This window comes from Emydura macquarii, unplaced genomic scaffold, assembly GCF_026122565.2.
Source record: "Emydura macquarii macquarii isolate MOO-44397 ecotype Brisbane River unplaced genomic scaffold, CSIRO-AGI_Emac_v2 contig_450, whole genome shotgun sequence".
Classification (NCBI taxonomy): domain Eukaryota; kingdom Metazoa; phylum Chordata; order Testudines; family Chelidae; genus Emydura; species Emydura macquarii.
In genome coordinates, this window is record NW_027130587.1 from 14,937,107 (window position 1) to 14,950,801 (window position 13,695).

The 13,695-nt window shown below is 41.7% G+C and overlaps 1 long non-coding RNA gene across 2 annotated transcripts in view; it reads right to left on the reverse strand.

The window, feature by feature from the left end:
- LOC137146459 (uncharacterized) overlaps window positions 1-12,165 on the reverse strand; it is a 47,699-nt gene extending 35,534 nt beyond the window's left edge. The window contains exon 1 of one of the 2 annotated variants that reach the window (XR_010917950.1): window positions 12,105-12,165. This is a non-coding gene — a long non-coding RNA (uncharacterized lncRNA). Of the gene's footprint in view, window positions 1-7,250; window positions 7,282-12,104 lie in introns of those variants that run through there. The other variant, XR_010917951.1, reaches the window with a different exon arrangement.
- Between the last annotated feature and the right edge of the window lie 1,530 nt (window positions 12,166-13,695).

Genomic DNA, 13,695 nt, shown 5'->3' on the forward strand with positions numbered 1-13,695 from the left:
ATACCAGCTAAATAAAGTGTTTTGACATGTTCTCTGCTTTCCCTCCTCCCCTCCCCTTATGCTCTCTTTTGATCTTTACCTACACAACCCCTATACAGGCCTTGTGAGAGCAGATAATTTAGTTCAACTGGATGGGCATCAACTACTAAGGCACATCAGCACTGCAAGTCTGGGAGGTATATTATTAGCAGATATTTGGAGGCAGGTGAAAGGTGCATATTGTTCCATTGTTTAAGGGAGATATCTTTCTTATAGCCAGAAGGGGATAGGGGACATTTCAACTCAGATGAAAGCTTAACCAGTCAGTCGCTGGCTTGTACTATATTTTTACAAATGTACAAAAAAATTAACCAAGTACAATAAAGTATTGGCCTAAGGCATTGCTGCATCCTAAGCATTTGGTATTATGCATTTAAAAAAGAAAGGTTGCTTTTTGGCCCCCCTCCCCTTGCCTGGGTGTCATGAGCAAGAAATGAGCAGCTGACCTGAGTTTGAATTTAGAGTGTTCATTAATAGGATATTATGCCATATGCTCAGCACACTGTCTTTTTTTTTCATGCAGCCGCCAATTTGAGAGAATTTCTAATTAGTAATGGTATAATGAGAGTATTCAGAGGCTAATGTGGTGGGTGGGGAAGTGAAATAGATCGCTCGGCGTGGACTGGAAATATTTCTGTTTGAATTCCTGGTGAAATAATGACCTGCAGTAAAAGGCTGCGATCTTTGACAAATGAAGGACGTTCGGGGAGGTTACATTAACTGCGGAAGAAGCATTTATCAGGCTGGGAAAGGGGAAAAAAAGGTGAGACATTTCGGGCTAACTAAGCTTAACGCAAGGAACCTCTCAGAATAAAAACATTTCTAGCCAGTGCAAGAGGGGGGAAGCACAAAAGAGCACACGGGGCATGAAAGCTTAAGGAAAGAAGGGCTGCCAAGCTGTCTTTTGTATTAGATCTACCTTAGTGGGGAGAGGAGATGGGTGGCTGCCACAGTGAATGACCCAATCCCAGACTGATGGGGTCTGTGTGCACGTACTATTTAAATACACCATAAAGTGTGGGGGCCTACCCAGCTATTGTGTACTTTGTGCAAAATGTAGATGGATAACACAGCAGTAAATATTTATTTCTTCCAAGAGTACAGAACTCATTTCAGTAGAAATATACCTTTGAACACAGCAGCTGCATAATAATTGCATCTTATTAGCATATCATCAGCATATTCCTGCCTAGCGAGGGCATTAAGGGAAGTTAGGAAGTAGGGAAAGCAGGTATATGCCATATGAGGAGTATAGTATGCGTGCAACATCTTCTAAAAGTGCATGTGCAGTACAGTTGGGGGCCAGATCATTTAACACCTGCTTCATTAGAGAGACGTGGGATTAATGAATCATTATACGCAAGTCGGTGTTTTGTGGACATTTGCTGGTATACATTATTAAATGCATTTTTGTTAAAATAATATAATGTCTAGGTGTCTGGACTGGCAAAGCCCTTTGAGCACCTGAACATCAATAATTAAAAGCAAAAATGCCTAACAAACAAAAGAAATAGGTCTATAAAAATAATACTGCAGGGAACTCATATAGAAGCTTTCATCTTAATGTCTCCAAGTGCTTTTCAAACTTAATGAATGAAGCTTCCCAACACACACACTATCAGGGAAACTGAGTCAGGGAGATTTTAAATGACTTACCTGAAGTCAGTGGTGGATCTAGAAATAGAAGCCAGGACTCCTGAAACCCACTCCCTGCTGTGACCATTAGATGACACCCCTCCCATTAAAAAAAATGCAGAAAAGTACAAAATGAAAAATAATGAATTTCCCTGTAAAAATGAGATTTAGACTCTGCGCAGGGATGATGCATTCTGTAGAGCTATAGCTCTGTTTTCCAAAAGAACGAATACAAACAGCATTCCCAGATCACTTTCATTTAATACTGTAGGGAAACTGAAATGCCGACTGGGAAAGAAAAAGGAAAAAAAAAAAGCCTAAAGTCTTGCAGGTGTAAAGGAAGAATTTCACCTTTAACCCTCCCAGTCAGAAGAATGAGCGTGAATTGATTCTCAGGTTGGCGGGTAACGGTATTACTGCTCTACTACCTTTACAGCTTGTGCTCCAGAGATAAACCCATCTGAGCACCCCAGATGGATTCCCACATCTTACATACAGCCCCTGAAGAAAAAGCTAGAGAACATTCACATTTTTCAAATGAGCCATAACTTGCCCTTCAACTGGACCAATTAAATCTTGAACATTCCCAGAAATAATTTTTTTAAACTAACGATTTAAACTGAAAACTGGGCATTCCTCTCTCTCGTGAAATATTTTATTGTATCATATTACTTTTAAGAAAGCCAATAAAGTTCTATGACTCTAAAGTCTCAGGTGCCTCCTGAACTTATTTTGCTTATTGCAACACATATGAATTTTATACAGAGGTAGATACTCTGGGAATGAAACACCTCAACTTGGGTAGTAAAAGACAGGCCCTGCTTGAGTAATAAAATACACTAGTTAAATGATCACAATCCAATTCTAAAATACCTACCCTTCTATTGAAATAGGATCAATCATACAAGGACATCAGGAACTGATAAACTTTAACAGACATTCCCAAGGCCTTTCAGATACTCTTCCACCTATCTTAACTCCCTCCTGTCTCTGTCCCTGCATATTTTTCTATCACCAGATATGTAAAGTAAGGCAGTTCAGCCAGGGGCAGCTTTAGGCATAGACTGGGGATGTGTGGCAGACTGACATTCAGAGGAGCTCCAATGCAGTTAGAATCCAGCCAGCCAGCCAGCCAGCCAGCAATACCCGCTACAATAACAGTGTCTCTCTAAGGCCACTATATCATAACCTGAGAAGCTCAGCATTTCTAGAGGTCAGCCTTCTGCAAGACCCACAGGTTATATGAGGTGTTAGCTGTTGCAGTTTTGTTACAGTTGGATTCATCTTGCGCAAAACTGGACAGTCCACATCCTGGGAACCCGTGGAAAGCAGGAGGGTTGTGGTTGCTCAAAAGACAGTTACACACTCTAGCGGGAAGAAAAGTAATGAAAAAGGAGGAATTGGGAGTGCTCTGGAGAAGGAAATAAAGGTGGGGGAAAGAACTTGACAGAGGAGGCAACAGGAAGGCCTGGACCAGAGTTTAATCCTACTGCCACGGAAAGGAGCCAGTACAGGGGGATGGGGGGATGGGACTAAATACCCCCCACCCCAATATCCTCTATCTTTCATGCATCTATTGCCCTTATCAATTCTTATTTCTTCAGATGCTCAGAAGACAGAGCTAGACTAATTAAAGTTTAAGGCCTAGACTTGCAAAATAGCTCAGTTCCCATTTAGGCACCAAAAGAAATGGCCACATTTTCCCAAGAAGCTCAGCGGCAGCTGCTGGGTGCGGAGCATTTCTATAAATCTGCCCCCCGCTGAGATGCCTAAGTGGCAACCTCGCTAAATCTAGTCCCAAGGTAATTGAGAGTTGTACCCAAACCAGAAACGTGCACTGCTAAAGTTCAAAGCAATGCTGCCAAATATGAGCAGAGCAATAAAGGAAAAGACCTACCCATCAAGTAGATCTGTCGGAGCTCAAAATTATGTTCATTGTGCAGAGAGCGGCCAAGCTGACAGACGCTCTGGTATTGTGTAAACCCTGCTCGGAAAATTAAATATTCATAATGCTCATATTGGATCCTACAGCATCTTTTAGGAAAAAATAAATGAGATTTGCTTTAAAAAAAAACAAAAAAACACACACACACACACACAAGGGCCATGTAAAGACCAAGCCAGAACTTCATAAATAATAAGTTTTTATGCTAACCCTCCACAATTAAAAGGCTTAAAATCCATTTTGGAGAATGACTCATGCTCAAAACTCATTCTCCTAACCTCATTCCTGTGCCATGGAAAAATTAATGCATGCAGTTGATATATTGGGGATTTATCCCTTGTTCCCACAGAGTCCTTATTTCCAAGGTTAGAAATGTGTGCGCAAGGTATAGGCAAGGTTTTTTTTTTTTAAAGTAAATCTTAGTCTTGTTGACAGTTGTGACCAAATAAGTCATGCTGCAGAGGGAGTGGGATTCCCAAATGCTCTTCGTTATACTGAACCAGATTCCCTACCTCTACCTCCCACAACACGCTCCCAAAAGATGAGCAGGGTTAAGAAACACTGCCTATAAAGGCATGTCTTCTGGGAACAATCTGACATGACTGGCAACACAGCTTCCCTGGAGCTGCAAAATCCCTGACAGAATGGCATAGGTATTCTAAAGGGGGTAGCAGTGGGTATTCCAATGACCATACCTCTCCAGCTGTCCCACCTTTCCCATGGCTGATCTAGACCACCGAAGCATACATCATCCCAGCTCATTTTACAGTCCATTAGTGAGAAATAAATATTAATATAGGATATAAATCTGATGAAAGTGAAAAATGTGATCATCATAAGGCCACTGTGTTCCACTGGATTCATATTCCTGTTAATTACCAGCATTTCCTGTGGTCCTCTGCCTAATGGATGGTTCGCAATAAACGAGATCCAGCACACACATTCGTGTAACAGCCAGGGTCTGGGTATGCTGAACTAAAAAAAACACTCATGTAATCCTTCTATGATCAACACGCATCATTCTCCTGCACACTCTGCACCACAGTCATTTCAATAATAATAAATCATATTTCCACAGCAGATTTTATCAAAGGAACACATGAGGGGAAGGATGGGTTTGTGGTCAGGACACTGGAGGGAGTAAGGAGAATAGGGTTCGATTCTCAAGTCTTCCACAGAGCTTGGGCAGGTCTCTTATTTTATGTGCCTCAGCTCAGCATCTATAAAACGGGGACCATACAACTTCCTTTCTCCCACACTTTGTCTCATCTGCTTAGGACAGAGACTGTCATACCATGTGTGTACGCATGCGCGTACAGCTCCTAGCACAATGGGGCTTGGATCTCAGCTGAGGTCTCCAGACTCTACATTAATAGAAATAAATAATAATAAAGCACTTTATAGACGTTAAACTCACAACTTCCCTGTGAGGTAGTTAAGGATCAATTGACTAAGGTTTGGGAAGTGTTCAGTTACTATGGTGAAGAATGCCATAGAAAAGCTTATTAATAAAATTAAGTAAGAGAAATTGTCTGCTCCTCCCCGCCACATCCTGGACTGGCCTGATGGGGTGGGGTGGAAAAGCAGTCTACTACCCCCAGTGCAGCAGGAGGCAGCAGAGAGCCACTCCCTACTGCTGGACAATATTTTCCCTGACTGGCTAAGGAAGAGCTGACAAAAGGCAGACGCTCCCACATGAGGTGATGAGCCAAAATGGCATCTGCTAAGGCCCACAGATCACGCAGGGGAGAACTCAGCACCATCCTGGATCCAGAACTATCATCATGTGACAATATGACCAATCACAACCAACTCACCTGCAGTTTTAAAGAGCAATGGAAAAGTTCACTGCAAAAGTTTGCAGTCACCCTGACAGAACAAAATTAAAAACTTGCTTTTGAAGCTCTGTAAACCTCCATCAATCTTTTCAAGCTCAAACACATGCAAACTGCAACAAAACAAAACTGTTCACCATAAATATTTTGTCCCATTCCAATATTTACCCATCCTATAGGGACATTGAGTGGATTAGTTAGTATCTTTAAAGTGCTCAGACCATGAAACTCTATATAAAGTGCGAGGTATTAAGCTCTTAGCAAAAAAGCTGGAAGGTTGAGAGATTTCATACCTCCCAAAGAGACACATCTCTCCTCCGCTCCCCCAACAACTCCTCACCATCACATACACAGAATTTGCAATAACCGAGCCTTCTGCCCAGTCTTTGCAATGGCATCTTCCAAGCAGAAAGCAGCAGGGTCTTCTGTCAACACTCCTCTCCCTTTAAAATGTTATTTAAGAAGTTTTGCCAGCCTTACTTTGTGCAGCCTGGTGCTGCTCATTTTAGGTTTGTTAGAAATGTTCTCCAGCTGAATACTGAGTGAAATAAATTCAAATCCTACTCTGCAAATGACACTGCACATAAATATTCAGTAAATTAGCAGCACACTTTTATAGATTTATCAGTCATTGCTGGCACAAACTGACAGGCAATGTTGTAGCTGAAATATTAAGGCTGACAAATTAATGATTTCTGAGTAAATGATGTCATTTTTGCACCGTTTCATTAAAATTTACTCACTTTCAATATCAGCTTCATTTCTATGCCTAAAAAAAATTAAAATCATTTTCATTCTCTCTTTCCCCCCTCCCCAGCTCAGGAGCTTTTTAGAACCAAAGGGACATAAATTTCATGTCACCCCAAGGAAGAAAAAGGGGATGAAGTTCGTATAAAATATATGCAGGAGACACTGTGCAGAAAAAACAACCCTTTCCAAAATACCCCTTTCCCCCAAACCAAAGAAGGCAATACATCCCTGTCAGGTGCTTCAGTCAAACCAGAGAGTGCTTTGCACGTGAAGTGCTGATAGCATGGGGTGAAATAACAACCTGCTGTCTGCCTTTTCATGGGCCTTTTCTGTCAAGCTGCAGGCCAGAATTAAAACTTGTATGCCACCAATGGCAGGACTATAATTTAGTGCAGTGCTGATACTCTGCAATGAACCCTGTTAGTAGTACAGATAAAAGAAAACACCGTGGCAGCCCATTTACTGTGTGGCAGATAGAATTGGTAGGGCAACATCTAGCGATATTATCAAATGGAACTGCTGATAGAAAAAAAAAAACCCAAAAAACCCCATACGCCCACACAACCCACAGATGACTGTGAACTGGGAAGTTCTGCTTTGTTCCATGCTTATTCCTGTCCTTTCCCCCTTTATGCTTAGCTAAGGCAAGCAAGCATCTGCAGCATAGCAACGGGAATCAGGACCCCTGGATTGTGCCTGTTATGTTTACCTCATACACAGAGAGAAGTTAGATTAAAAAAATTACTCTTGCTGGAAGGTTCAGCGTAACACTACTTTATGTCTTAGAATTTAGAATGATAAACACACAAACACCCAAAAACAGAGAGAGAAAAAGAAGGCTGCTCTCTAAGACAGAGAAGAACAACTCACCCCACCTTACTCTAGCTGTCTGTCTGCAGAACTGACTGCTGCTAGGCCCATGTGGCACATAGACACCCTTCTCTGCAAGTGGGATCAGAAAAAAAAACTGAGCACTTAAAGTGACAGTTTACAATTTTAATACAATTTTCAACATACCACAGTTCCCAGAGCTTCTGCTAACTTACTCGTGACTTTGTGAGAGTCACCTGGCAGCCTCCATCCCGCCACACTTACTCACATTGACGAGCACCTTATATCACAAACAGTCTCACTGACTGCTCAGAGAGTATGGTGGAAATCACTCTGATTAGCAATGGCAGGTGCAGTCCTTTCACCCTTTCATGACAGCTGTTAGCTGGAATGGTGGTGTCTGTAGGATAGAAGTCTACGGTAGGGGAAATACAGAGAGAGAGAGAGACTCTCCCTACACACAGGCAGAAGGGAAGCCATCCTGATCGTTAACAAGAAATGAGGCAAGATGTGATGGTTAAAGCACAAGACAAGGAGTCAGGAGATCTAGGATCTATACCCAGCTCCAATGCAGCCTCCGCAGGACAGTGTGCAAATCACTTTACCACTCCACCTGAGGAGATAACACATACCCACCATCCAAATACATTCCTTAATGTTTGTAAAGTCCTATAGGATCCTCAGACAGAAGGTTTTCAAAGAAATGAAAAGTTAGCAAATGAGGAAATGCTTCTGAGAGCAAAGGAATAAGAATTCCTGGAGTCTCACAGTGGCTTTCAGAAGAGAATGTTTTCAGCCATTCCCCTCTGAAGGGATCTTTTCCCTCAAGTTCCTACCACCCATTCTCCCATTGACCTAGCTGCCATCGTTAATGCGCCACATTTGGTATTTTTGGCAAATTACCCCATCAAAAGCCTTCCTGCCCTGTCTGTCATCCAGGACAGGACTGGTGACATTTGTGACAAGTGACTGACAGAGACTGGTTGTAGTGGATTTGAAGAAAAAAAAAAGGAGAGCGAGAGAGAGAGAGAGCCCAGAGAATGTTTTACCCAGAATTCCCTGGGCTAAGCTATATCAGTCAATCTCAGGGCTAATTCGTGTCAGTACTTGTTTCCTATCTCCTTGAGTCTCCAGTGGAAGGTTGATAAAATTGAAGTGGAAATGAAGTTGGATGCACAGGAGGATACATACAACAATAGTCTGGTGAAATGGGTTTGTATCCCTGATATACTGTTTGGCGCATCAGGATTCTTGGTGACCTTGACAGTGTCCTTGGGAGAAAAATAAAATAAAAGGAGAATTTCTATTTATAAATACATATTTTTAAGTAAAGTACTAAATTTACCACATCAGATATTTAATGTGAATCTGTAATACCAGCACCCAGCATTCTAGATTTGGGTTTATTTAGCCAGTGATGGTTTATGCTTGGACCGGTATTTGCTCAGCTAGCTCTCTAAAGTGCAAAGAGATAGCCTTGTTATATTACAGTAAGATGCCTGTTGCTTGTAAGAAGGTGTCTGTCATCTCAGCTAGTAGCTGATGAATAGGAGAAAACTTGTCATGGTATAAATAAAAGGTACATACAAGTATATATACAGTCTGGTTTTTTTCAGCCTGCTGGTACTATGGTGTCAATATTGTGAACAGCACAGTCTCTGAGTGAAATTCCATTGAGGCACTTGTGGATAAATATCAGATGCATCTTTTCTAGTCCAACTAAAATAAAAAATATAAGAAGTCACTGGGAATAATTGTGGTGAGATGGGTGGGAAGAGAGAGCAGGAGCAAGAGAGGAACTGACTACAGTTATGTATCAACTTCCCCACAGTGTATAATTTTTAAACGACTGGGCTTTAAAAGACTGGACCCTGTCTCTGTTTTTAATTTGTCTAATGTGTTAATTATTTTGCTCATCAAAATGAGGGATAACAGCATTAGTTAGAGCCAGGCATAGCACAGGCAAGTGCTGCACACGCTTTCCACACAAAGCACCGAGTCCCAACAGGCAGCATCCCCCACTGTCCCAGTGGTGGGTCTCTCTCGAACACTAACTGCCCGACACACCTGTTGCGTAGTAGTTTTTGGATAAATCATGCCCTGGCTAGAATTTCCCATCTCCTCTCAAAGTAGATTTAAACATCCTCGTTTGGTTCCATCTCTGCCTAACTAGGGCATGTGATCTAAGCCAGGACATTAACTCACTACATTAAATGACATTGAACGGCCACACTGTCCAGCACTCCTCTGTTTTGTTGCTGTGAGCCTGTTTAGGGAACACTCATGATTTTCAGCACTGACTGCGCCAAAATAGATATGCACCACAGAGTAGTAGTTCAGTAAAGCAGATAGCCAAAGTAAAGGAGTCCTATAGCGAGAACCCTTTAAGGAGGGAGATAATGGATGCTCTGTGATACTACTGGACTTAGAACTGACCAAATGGTTTTGTGTATGAATCCTGCTTTCCTTATTACACAGACACGGATTTATGTTGGAGCACTCCGCTGATTGATGTAAACTAAGTGTTTATGTCTTACAAAAAGCAGATGGAAACGGACTCATTCTGCCTCCTTGCAGGTGAAATGTTCTGAGCCTTCCATTTCCCAAGGTCAGCCCTGCAATGTTCTCGTGGAGTCTCTTCATTTGGTGCACTAAGCTTTCTGGATTATGGCTGGACCTGTCTCGATACACCATGAAAGGCATTGCATATTTCTGAAAGGACCAAGTGAAATTTTATGGCAAAGAGGCGTTATCTAGCTATTTTAATTGTAGCTAAATTAAAAAAAAAAATCAAACTATGCTATGTTTTTTTAAATAATTTTTCTTCACTGCTTTTATGAGTCCCTTAGGTAGTTTATGACTGATACCCTCTGATTAAAATAGCAGTTATTATTTATTCAGTACACATGCACACTGATTTGCTGTTGTAGGGATGCTTATTATCCTGGGGCTGTGCAAACTGATTATCATCACTGGGATGCTTATGAGTCCCGATTTGCACACAGTGGTTTGTTTTTATAGGGTGGCTCATGAGTCCTGGACAGATCAAGGGAGGTTTCTCTCTGAACCAATTTGTTATTGTAAGATTGCTTATTGGCTTAGCTTTAGTGTTTGCTAGTCTTGATTTGGTAGTGGTGCAGACGTAAAACCACTGAAGCATTAGCGTTGTATATCACAACCACCTACCCCCAACCCAAATATATTAAAAATTATATGGCATTTGCAAATAAAAATGATGTATCAAACAACAGGCCCATGCAGGGGGAATACAGGTGCTACTGCCCTGAACAGTGACAGAGCTAACCTGTGGCAAGCCAGTCTTCAACCCTGCGCTGCAGTGTCACGCTTCCTAATTATTTATCCTAATGTACACTTACAATTTTTTTGCAGTTCACTCACTCATTTTTCTATATCTGCACCTATGAATTTCTTATTTCCTTTTTCATTTTAGTGAGGATTGGCTGTGGAGATAAGTGTCCAAGGTATGGTACTAGCAATTTTGGAAACAATACAACCAAAAAGCACCGAAACACACCCAAAAAGGACACTGAAAAGAATGAGCATCTTTTCAGGCATTTGCCTGCCTTTAGGCATCATCTAGTAGTAGTTGCCTTTAAAAAAAATTCATTGAAAGCCAACTTTCCCCATTCATTCAGAATTCAGGAGCCCACCTTGCCCATGGAACACTTGAATTTGGTGCTGTCGTCCTAGAGCACGAGTCTTGGAGAAAGCTGTCCCTATTCTTTGTGATAGAACAGCCTAATGAATAGATCCTAAACATGACATATACAAGACGCAGATGCTTTTTTTCAGCCAGTAAATCAAAAGGTGAAACACACTTTTTTATAGAAGGCCTACACAAGGGCTACACGTCATGTCCTACTTGAGCTCTATTTCCATCCTAAGGCCATGGATGTGTTAAAAATTAGTGATGTGGCCATTTAAAAATGGGCCCATGGGTATGGGGCCTGATCCAAAGCTGACTGCTTCCAATGGAGTCTCCCACTGATTCCAATGACCCACACAACGCTTTCTATCCAAATAACTCAAAGCACTCCACAGGCATTTATTAATTTAACCATGCAGATACCATGAAAGATAGACAAGCACCACAGCCAGGGAACAGAACCAAGGCATCCTGACTGACTTCAAGGTGGCAAGTAAATGAAATTAATGGTCCTGTGACCCTCCAAGATGCACAGAGATTCCCTAATAGCTTTCAATAAATGAAATGGGGGAGAAGGGGTTGTAGGGTTTGTTTCATTTTAGAAATATAAGGTCTTGACTGCCTGATTTTGATGGAGGTCTTCATGGAGGACTAGGGAAGAGGCTCTCTCAGCAGCTTGCTTTTGAATTGACAGGGGGGTTGGAATCTTTGGGCAAAGCGCCCTTGTGCCCTAGGCCTTTGCCAGGGAGTGGAATTAGGTCACGTTAACAACAACAAAAATGTAAATGAAATCCAACCAAACCAAACAGAACCCAAAGAGATAAAAACAAATAAAAATCCCTTCCCTCAACTACTCAGAACTGTATCCTGTTATGTCATAATCCCAGTAATTCATCAGTCCTCCAGCAAACCAGGTCAATCAAGAATTGGAATTTGTAATAAATAAATAAATATGTAAAATCTTTTTAGACCTTCTCAATATATCATAAGGAGGAAAAGAAAAAAAAAGGAACCATACACTTCTCCCACTTTCTGGTTTATCACTGGGCCATCTGTACTCACTTTTGGCTTGTATCAGACTTCTGCACAGGGGTAACTTTCCCCCAGTCTGATTTGGAATTGGTTACCTGCAATCCTCAGATTATTTAAAGGATTGAAAGATGGCAGGAAGATTGGCACTCACATCCCACACACACCTCCACCCCTACCTTCTCTCACCCCTTAACAGGCCAACAGGATTAGTTCATAGAAAGCACTCTCTCTCTTGATACCACAAGCAGTTCCACTTTCTGATAGTATCTTTGTTTATCACACTAGTATGAAGAGAATTTGATGCAGCAAACCCCATATACAGGGCCCCTTTCCTGGAGTATGGCATTGCCACTGGCACCCCTCTGCTCACCCAATCCTCCTTTTTCAAAATCACTCCTGTGCATGCTGATCTCACAACTGGCAAATCCCTCACTCCTCTTCCATTCCCCTTTCTCTTTTTACAGTGGAGTGGATTTGGCTAATAAGAACCAGCTGTTTTTTTCCACTCTGAAAGCTGTGAGAAACTGATGACAACCTGTTTGACCTCTGACCTCTGAACTTGACCTCCTGCTAATACCTTCAGCTGCTGATTGTCATGGGTGGCTGGCAGAGCCCTTTGTCTTTTGCTGTTTTGGAGTCCAGACAGATAAATGATTTCTATTTGTCCTTTGGCGCAACGGAAGAGCTGATCGATATTATCCACGAATGATGTCAAGGATTTGTCGCCACAGCTTATGAATGACAAAACACTACCCAAAAAAACACCTTTTGGGGCAAAAGATTGAAAGCTGGAAAGGTTTATTGATTTTTGCTTTCTTAAATAGCAGCTCAAGCCACAAAAGAGAAAAGGGAAAGCTTTGTGTGCTAAAATGCAGCAAAAAGCTTCCTCAAGAACAACGATTAGATCAGCTATTGCATTTAAGTACTGTGCGCCTGGCCACAGCCAACTGCTCAATTTCGTCTGCTAAGCTCACTACAATTTCCACCCATTTTTTCTTATTTCAACAGCGCTTGTATAGTGAAATGCTAGCCTCCACAATCAAAACCACTTTTCTTCCTTGCTCTCTCTTCGGCCAAAGGTCAATGGGGAGCAGGCCCTATGTCTTGGATTTGAGCAGGCAGGTGGGTGTCTTTAAAGGGGAACTGAAATGTTTTTCAGACACAGAGAGTGATAGGGATCATTACCTAATGGTTAGAGCACAGGACTGAGAAACTTGAACAATGGAAGTCTGTTCCAAGCTCTGCCAGTGACTAGGTGACCACAAGCAAATCACCTTTGTTCCTAGTTTCCCCATTGGTAAAATGGGGATCTAATATATCCATCCCAGAGAAATGTTTGTGCTTTGAGATCTTCAGCTTCTTACAAGTGCAAAGTGTTTCTTATTATGAGACCAAATCACAAACAGAGCACATTCTATCAAGATAAAAATTTACAAATGCACACTTATCTAATAAGACAGTCAAGAAAAATATCAGTTCCTCCTTTACACATCTGCCAGCAGCCGTAATATGTTTCTCCTGAAAGAAATGACAACAATGCTAACCTCTCAAGGAGTTTAACGGATACAGGGAAAGCAGCTTCTTGCATTGCTCAAGGGGCTAGGGAATTTATCAGCTAATGCAGGAGAAGCACAGAACCTTGAACTCTGATCTCAGCAAGCTGCAGAGTAATGCAAAAGAGCATTTGCTTTCCTTTCATGAGTCCTTTCATGACTCAGAGCTGGGTATAGAGGAAAAGGTTTTGGAGTACTTCCACAATCTGGGATGTAATCTCACAGCCAGTTTCTACTGGTGAATTTACTTGAGCAAAGGATGAGGTAAAAATATGAACAGCATTCCAGACTGGCTGTTTGCAGTTAAGTAAAGCTGTAATACTGATGACAATGAACACAGAAAGGCTGTGTTGAGAAGGCAAATTCAGTACGCTCACCCATGTAATAGACACATACAATCCTGACTTC